Source organism: Trachypithecus francoisi, unplaced genomic scaffold (assembly GCF_009764315.1).
Source record: "Trachypithecus francoisi isolate TF-2019V2 unplaced genomic scaffold, Tfra_2.0 Lachesis_group13, whole genome shotgun sequence".
NCBI lineage: Eukaryota > Metazoa > Chordata > Mammalia > Primates > Cercopithecidae > Trachypithecus > Trachypithecus francoisi.
Genome location: NW_022681458.1, coordinates 54,896,185 through 54,905,602, shown reverse-complemented (window position 1 = coordinate 54,905,602; position 9,418 = coordinate 54,896,185).

The following is a 9,418-nucleotide window of genomic DNA, read 5'->3' as shown; positions in this document are numbered from 1 at the left end:
CAGAGTGAAGACATTTTATTCAACCATCAATTTTTTTCTCCTTATATATGTGTGTATACTTATAAAATAAAGTTATTATAGAATTTTTAAAAAGAAACAGCAAAAATTGTTAAAGCTGTTGTGTTTTAGTTATAGCAAGATGGTGATACTTGTTTACTTGCTCCGTGTATAAGTGATAAACATTTTCGAAGGGTCGTATGTTTAAGACACAATAGTCATTATATCAATGGAATATAGGTTCATAAATTCCATTTTGGGAGATGGTAAAAATAACAGTGTTTATGCTTTCATAGAAGTTAAAAAGTGAAAGCACAGATTGCTAGACAGAACTTCAGTCTATTTGTAAGACACTTGTTTTGACATCTGTCAGTTATGACTTTAAAAACATTTTTATAGTCAGGTGACTATCCCATATGTTTGCTTCATCTCTTAAGAGTGTGTGATAGGTGTAATATTTTGAAAATATTAAAATGGAGAATTAAATATCCTCCTTAAGGTGCATTTTGTGGCATATTGCCCCAGGTGAGAGGGAGGTGGTTACTGCAAAAAACAAAGCAGTGGGCCAGGCGTGGTGACTCACACCTGTAATCTCAGCACTTTGGGAGGTCAAGGCTGGGGAATCGCTTGAGCTCAGGAGTTTGAGACCAGTCTGGGCAATATGGCAAAACCCTGTCTCTACAAAAAATACAAAAATTAGCTGGACTTAGTGATGTATGGCTGTAGTCCCAGCTACTTGGGAGGCTGAGGTATGCAGATCCCTTGAGCCTGAGAGGTGGAGGTTGCAGTGAGCAGAGATTGTGCCGCTGCACTCCAGCCTGGGTGACAGAGTAAGACCCTGTCTCAAAAAAAAAAAATGATGCTTGAGTTTCATGGATTGATAAACCTGAGTTTCTTGGATTAAATTTTAGCCTCTTTAGCAATACAATTGTCATGAAAGGCAGGTATTAAAAAGTTATAATGGCTCCTGTTAAGACAGAAAAAGCTGAACCTAGAGTATTACACCTTGGAATTATATGGAAAAGAATGCTCTATGAGGTAGGAAGAAGAGTGACAGAAAGCAGTGGAAGTCAGCTTGCCTGTCTCCAAATGGGCATGTGTGTGTTGGGTTGAGGGTAGAATATATGGAGTAATGGATTGAAACATTGAGATGAGTTTCAGATGACTGAATACCTGGGGCAAGTGTGTGTGTATAGCATACTTCTGTAATGGTGTTAGAGAATTTAAGGTACTAGGAAACTTCAGCTTTTTGCCATGTCTAACACATGGCAAGCAATATTCAGAGGTGCTGTGGAAGACGGGTAAATGATCTGGTTCTCAAGGATTACAAACATGAAATGGATACAAGAGTTTGTGTTTATTTCTAGAGATTAGGCACAAAAGAAAGGCAGAATACTGGTATCTGACAAAGAAGATACAGATTTAATTGACTTCAAGATTGGAAGCAAATAGAACTAAGGATTCCAGAGGGAGGCACCAGCACAACCACCTTAAAAAAAGTAAAAACTCGCAACTCAGTGTTCACTAGTGGAACAATTCCGACTGCCCATACTGTAGAAGTGACCAGCAAGAGTCTAGGGGACACTGCGTGAAGTTAAGGTCGTCATCTTTTGTTATCAGACATGCATTTACAGAGCTTCTATTTCCTCATACACTCATATATCTTTTTGAGATGAAATAGGGAATGAGTGGAAATCTAGAAATCTAGGCATTTTATCCTTAATAGTGTTAATGATGGTCCTAACATTCTACTTAGCTTGACTAAACTTTAGACAGATTTTTTCCTGAGTGTAGATTCTTGACCTCCCTTTTCTTAGAGTATTTACTTCAGAAAACTTGGAATTATAAATTATTTCTCTACCCCTTTAAGATGTAAATATTCTTGCAGCCTCTTGCAGATATGACAACCAGTCATGTCTTTCTCAAGGACCTGGGAGGCATTCTTTGAAATAGAATTATCAATAAAAATAGTGTTGTTGTATCCTAGTCTTTGCAGCAGCATAGAAGCCTAATTTAGATAAGTGCCAATTAGTAAATACAGGTGGCCTAATCACATTGGCCAACCTTCACCCTAAAGTCCTCCAGTACTTTTCCACTAGTTTACCTCTGGTTGCAGCAAACCACCATGGCACGTGTACACCTATATAACAAAACTGCACGTTCTGCATATGTGCCCCAGAACTTAAAGTATAATAATAATAATAAAACTGCCACCTTTTGTTTCAGTAGTCATGTTTAATCTCACTCCCATATTGCAGTAGACTTTAATAAAGTCTTCCTTACTTGTTTAACTCCATCCAGTGCAGTTTTTCTTTGACAGTGAACACCATTTCTCTAAAAGACTATTTGGTAATTAAATCAGGCTAAATTATATTTTGCTAAGTTTTTTTCTTGTGAACAAAGAGAGTGAAGTCTATCAAAAGTGACTGGACCATTTATAGAGAAAATATTTTTAAACTTTTTGCACCTATAAGTGTAATATGAATAAATATATAACCCACTATGTGTGTGATTGGGACTTTAAGATGCCAGACTAAGTAGATAATGTTAGTTTCTCCCCCATTAACTAGCCTAAAAAAAAAATCAGGTTTCAACCTCTGATAATGAAGAGAACTGAAGAGGGCTGAGGTAGGCAGAATTTTCAGAATCACCCCAGTGACCCCAACAACACTTACCCTTGTATAATTTCTTCCTCTGTGAATATGTAGTGTTATGTGGCAAAAGAGATTTTGCAGATGTAATTGTGGTTAGTAATCAGTTGACTTTGAGTTAATTAAAAGGGAGATACATTTGGTTGGTCTAATCTGATCTTATGAACTCTTTAAAAGCAGTTTTCTCTGGCTGGTGACAGAAGGAGAAGTCAGAATAGAAGCACATTTTGGGGGGCTAGCTTTGAAGATGGAGGGGGCCATGTGACAAGGAATTATGTGGCCTCTGGAAGAAGAAAGTGGCCTCTGGCTGACCACCAGTAAGGAACGGGGGTCCTTAGACCTTGAGCAGCAAAGGACTGGATTTTTGGCAGCGACTTGAATGGGCTTGAAAGTAGATTCTTCTACAGAGCTTCCAGAGAAGAGCAGTCTGGATAACACATTGATTTCAACCTCGTGAGACAGTGAGCAGAGAGCCTAGCTGAGACTGCCTGTACTTCTGACCTATATATCTGTAAACTGGTAAATGGATATTGTTTTAAGTCACTAAATTTGTGATAATTTCTTTTGCAGCAATAGAAAAAGAATATGGGGTCATTGGCAAATCAATAATTTCAACAACCTACTAGAAGAACAAATATGGATGGAAGAATGCTAACTGATGAAATGGGGAGTAATTGATGGCAAAAACATGGAACAGTTTGCATCTCATCTGCCAGCACTGGGTTGGACAATAGAATCACTTTAGCTAGTTTTACTTACAAAGGAATTTACTATAGGATATATGTTAGGCTGTAGGCTGACTAGAAGGGCCCAGAATCAAGCTTTAATTCCACCCTAAAGTGAGGCAATCGGGAAACTTGTATACTTATACCATGAGATTTTTCCAGTGGACATTCCTCTGAGTCATTAAAAAAGCTAGGGACTAAACATTATACCTTTATTTTCATTGTTGCAGTGAAAACAAAGGACTTCATAACTGTGATTGCTAGTTGGGCTGTGTGGTCTCAAGAACTTTATTATTGCCTTTTAAGTCCTGGCAGAATACAGTCAGGTATTTACAATAGTAAAACCTAAAAAAAAAAAAAATCTGGGTCGGGCGCTGTGGCTCACGCCTGTAATCCCAGCACTTTGGGAGGCTGAGGCGGGCAGATCACGAGGTCAGGAGATCGAGACCATCCTGGCTAACACGGTGAAATCCCGTCTCTACTAAAAATACAAAAAAAATTAGCCGGGCATGGTGGTGGGTGCCTGTAGTCCCAGTTACTCGGGAGGCTGAGGCAGGAGAATGGTGTAAACCTAGGAGGTGGAGCTTGCAGTGAACCAAGATTGTGCCACTGCACTCCAGCCTGGGCGACAGAGCGAGACTCTGTCTCAAAATAAATAAATAAATAAATAAATAAATAAATAAATAGAATAAAAATCTGTGGAATATGGAAAGGTGGTAGAAAAAAATTGGAGAGTTACCAAAATGGGTAAGGGGGCAGGAGAATTAAAACAATTTGACAAGCCAAAAGACCAAGATATTAAGAAGACAAGCAGAATAAGAAGTTTTTTTGTTGTTGTTGTTCTAGAAATGATTTTTCTTTTCTTTTCTTTTTTTTTTAAATTATACTTTAAGTTCTAGGGTACATGTGCATAACGTGCAGGTTTGTTACATATGTATAGTTGTGCCATGTTGGTGTGCTGCACCCATCAACTCGTCAGCACCCATCAATTCATCATTTATATCATGTATAACTCCCCAATGCAATCCCTCCCTCCTCCCACCTCCCCATGATAGGCCCCAGTGTGTGATGTTCCCCTTTCCGAGTCCAAGTGATCTCATTGTTCAGTTCCCACCTATGAGTGAGAACATGCGGTGTTTGGTTTTCTGTTCTTGTGATAGTTTGCTAAGAATGATGGTTTCCAGCTGCATCCATGTCCCTACAAAGGACGCAAACTCATCCTTTTTGATGGCTGCATAGTATTCCATGGTGTATATATGCACATTTTCTTAATCCAGTCTGTCACAGATGGACATTTGGGTTGATTCCAAGTCTTTGCTATTGTGAATAGTGCCACAATAAACATACGTGTGCATGTGTCTTTGTAGTAGAGTAATTTATAATCCTTTGGGTATATACCCAGTAGTGGGATGGCTGGGTCATATGGTACATCTAGTTCTAGATCCTTGAGGAATCGCCATACTGTTTTCCATAATGGTTGAACTAGTTTACAATCCCACCAACAGTGTAAAAGTGTTCCTATTTCTCCACATAGGAACTCCAACACCTGTTGTTTCCTGACTTCTCCAACACCTGTTGTTTCCTGACTTCTTAATGATTGCCATTCTAACTGGTGTGAGATGGTATCTCATTGTGGTTTTGATTTGCATTTCTCTGATGGCCAGTGATGACAAGCATTTTTTCATGTGTCTGTTGGCTGTATGGATGTCTTCTTTTGAGAAATGTCTGTTCACATCCTTTCCCCACTTTTTGATGGGATTGTTTGTTTTTTTCTTGTATATTTGTTTGAGTTCTTTGTAGATTCTGGATATTAGCCCTTTGTCAGATGAGTAGGTTGCAAAAATTTTCTCCCATTCTGTAGGTTGCCTGTTCACTCTGATGGTAGTTTCTTTTGCTGTGCAAAAGCTCTTTAGTTTAATTAGATCCCATTTGTCAATTTTGGCTTTTGCTGCCGTTGCTTTTGGTGTTTTACACATGAAGTCCTTGCCCATGCCTATGTCCTGAATGGTACTACCTAGATTTTCTTCCAGGGTTTTTATGGTATTAGGTCTAACATTTAAGTCTCTAATCCATCTTGAATTAATCTTCGTATAAAGGGTAAGGAAAGGATCCAGTTTCAGCTTTCTACTTATGGCTAGCCAATTTTCCCAGCACCATTTATTAAATAGGGAATCCTTTCCCCATTTCTTGTTTCTCTCAGGTTTGTCAAAGATCAGATGGCTGTAGATGTGTGTATTATTTCTGAGGACTCTGTTCTGTTCCATTGGTCTATATCTCTGTTTTGGTACCAGTACCATGCTGTTTTGGTTACTGTAGCCTTGTAGTATAGTTTGAAGTCAGGTAGCGTGAGGCCTCCAGCTTTGTCCTTTTGACTTAGGATTGTCTTGGCAATGCGGGCTCTTTTTTGGTTCCATATGAACTTTAAAGCAGTTTTTTCCAATTCTGTGAAGAAACTCATTGGTAGCTTGATGGGGATGGCATTGAATCTATAAATTACCTTGGGCAGTATGGCCATTTTCACAATATTGATTCTTCCTATCCATGAGCATGGTATGTTCTTCCATTTGTTTGTGTCCTCTTTTATTTCACTGAGCAGTGGTTTGTAGTTCTCCTTGAAGAGGTCCTTTACATCTCTTGTAAGCTGGATTCCTAGGTATTTTATCTCTTTGAAGCAATTGTGAATGGAAGTTCATTCCTGATTTGGCTCTCTGCTTGTCTGTTACTGGTGTATAAGAATGCTTGTGATTTTTGCACATTAATTTTGTATCCTGAGACTTTGCTGAAGTTGCTTATCAGCTTAAGGAGATTTTGGGCTGAGACAATGGGGTTTTCTAAATATACAATCATGTCATCTGCAAACAGGGATAATTTGACTTCTTCTTTTCCTAACTGAATACCCTTGATTTCTTTCTCTTGCCTGATTGCCCTAGCCAGAACTTCCAACACTATGTTGAAGAGGAGTGGTGAGAGAGGGCATCCCTGTCTTGTGCCAGTTTTCAAAGGGAATTTTTCCAGTTTTTGCCCATTCAGTATGATATTAGCTGTGGGTTTGTTGTAAATAGCTCTTATTATTTTGAGGTACGTTCCATCAATACCGAATTTATTGAGCGTTTTTAGCATAAAGGGCTGTTGAATTTTGTCAAAAGCCTTTTCTGCATCTATTGAGATAATCATGTGGTTCTTGTCTTTGGTTCTGTTTATATACTGGATTACGTTTATTGATTTGCAAATGTTGAACCAGCCTTGCATCCCAGGGATGAAGCCCACTTGATCATGGTGGATAAGCTTTTTGATGTGCTGCTGAATCCGTTTTGCCAGTATTTATTGAGAATTTTTGCATCGATGTTCATCAGGGATATTGGTCTAAAATTCTCTTTTTTTGTTGTGTCTCTGCCATGCTTTGGTATCAGGATGATGTTGGCCTCATAAAATGAGTTAGGGAGGATTCCTCTTTTTCTATTGATTGAAATAGTTTCAGAAGGAATGGTACCAGCTCCTCCTTGTACCTCTGGTAGAATTCAGCTGTGAATCCATCTGGTCCTGGACTTTTTTTGGTGGGTAGGCTATTAATGTTGCCTCAATTTCAGAGCCTGCTATTGGTCTATTCAGGGATTCAACTTCTTCCTGGTTTAGTCTTGGGAGAGTGCAAGTGTCCAGGAAATTATCCATTTCTTCTAGATTTTCTAGTTGATTTGCATAGAGGCATTTATAGTATTCTCTGATGGTTGTTTGTATTTCTGTGGGGTCAGTGGTGATATCCCCTTTATCATTTTTTATTGCATCTATTTGATTCCTCTCTCTTTTCTTCTTTATTAGTCTTGCTAGCGGTCTGTCAATTTTGTTGATCTTTTCAAAAAACCAACTCCTGGATTCATTGATTTTTTGGAGGGTTTTTTGTGTCTCTATCTCCTTCAGTTCTGCTCTGATCTTAGTTATTTCTTGCCTTCTGATAGCTTTTGAATGTGTTTGCTCTTGCCTCTCTAGTTCTTTTAATTGTGATGTTAGATTGTCAATTTTAGATCTTTTCTGCTTTCTCTTGTGGGCATTTAGTGCTATAAATTTCCCTCTACACACTGCTTTAAATGTGTCCCAGAGATTCTGGTATGTTGTATCTTTGTTCTCATTGGTTTCAAAGAACATCTTTATTTCTGCTTTCATTTCGTTATGTACCCAATAGTCATTCAGGAGCAGGTTGTTCAGTTTCCATGTAGTTGAGCGGTTTGATTGAGTTTCTTAGTCCTGAGTTCTAGTTTGATTGCACTGTGGTCTGAGAGACAGTTTTTATATTTCTGTTCTTTGACATTTGCTGAGGAGTGCTTTACTTCCAATTATGTGGTCAATTTTGGAATAAGTGATGATGTGGCTGAGAAGAATGTATATTCTGTTGATTTGGGGTGGAGAGTTCTATAGATGTCTGTTAGGTCCGCTTGGTGCAGAGATGAGTTCAATTCCTGGATATCCTTGTTAACTTTCTGTCTCGTTGATCTGTCTAATGTTGACAGTGGAGAGTGGAAGTCTCCCATTATGATTGTATGGGAGTCTAAGTCTCTTTGTAGGTCCCTAAGGACTTGGTTTATGAATCTGGGTGCTCCTGTATTGGGTGCATATATATTTAGGAGAGTCAGCTCTTCCTGTTGAATTGATCCCTTTACCATTATGTAATGGCCTTCTTTGTCTCTTTTGATCTTTGATGGTTTAAAGTCTGTTTTATCAGAGACTAGGATTGCAACCCCTGCTTTTTTTGTTCTCCATTTGCTTGGTAGATCTTCCTCCATCCCTTTATTTTGAGCCTATGTATGTCTCTGCATGTGAGATGGGTCTCCTGAATAGAGCAGACTGATGGGTCTTGACTCTTTATCCAGTTTGCCAGTCTGTGTCTTTTAATTGGAGCATTTAGTCCATTTACATTTAAGGTTAATATTGTTATGTGTGAACTTGATCCTGTCATTATGATATTAACTGGTTATTTTGCTCGTTAGTTGATGCAGTTTCTTCCTAGCCTCGATGGTCTTTACATTTTGGCATGTTTTTGCAATGGCTGGTACCGTTGTTCCTTTCCATGTTTAGAGCTTCCTTCAGGGTCTCTTGTAAGGCAGGCCTGGTGGTGACAAAATCTCTAAGCATTTGCTTATCTGTAAAGGATTTTATTTCTCCTTCACTGATGAAACTTAGTTTGGCTGGATATGAAATTCTGGGTTGAAAATTCTTTTCTTTAAGAACGTTGAATATTGGCCCCCACTCTCTTCTGGCTTGGAGAGTTTCTGCCGAGAGATCTGCTGTTAGTCTGATGGGCTTCCCTTTGTGGGTAACCCGACCTTTTTCTCTGGCTGCCCTTAAGATTTTTTCCTTCATTTCAACTTTGGTGAACCTGGCAATTATGTGTCTTGGAGTTGCTCTTCTGGAGGAGTATCTTTGTGGTGTTCTCTGTATTTCCTGAATTTGAATGTTGGCCTGCCCTACTAGGTTGGGGAAGTTCTCCTGGATGATATCCTGAAGAGTGTTTTCCAACTTGGTTCCATTTTCCCCCTCACTTTCAGGCACCCCAATCAGACGTAGATTTGGTCTTTTTACATAATCCCATACTTCTTGCAGGCTTTGTTCATTTCTTTTTTCTTCTTTTTTCTTTTGGTTTCCCTTCTCGCTTCATTTCATTCATTTGATCCTCAATCGCTGCTACTTTTTCTTCCAGTTGATCGAGTCGGTTACTGAAGCTTGTGCATTTGTCACGTATTTCTCGTGTCATGGTTTTCATCTCTGTCATTTTGTTTATGATCTTCTCTGCATTAATTAGTCTAGCTGTCAATTCTTCCACTTTTTTTTCAAGATTTTTAGTTTCTTTGTGCTGGGTATGTAATTCCTCCTTTAGCTCTGAGAAGTTTGATGGACTGAAGCCTTCTTCTCTCATCTCGTCAAAGTCATTCTCTGACCAGCTTTGATCCGTTGCTGGCGATGGGCTGCGCTCCTTTGCGGGGGAGATGCACTCTTATTTTTTGAATTTCCAGCTTTTCTGCCCTGCTTCTTCCCCATCTTTGTGGTTTTATCTGT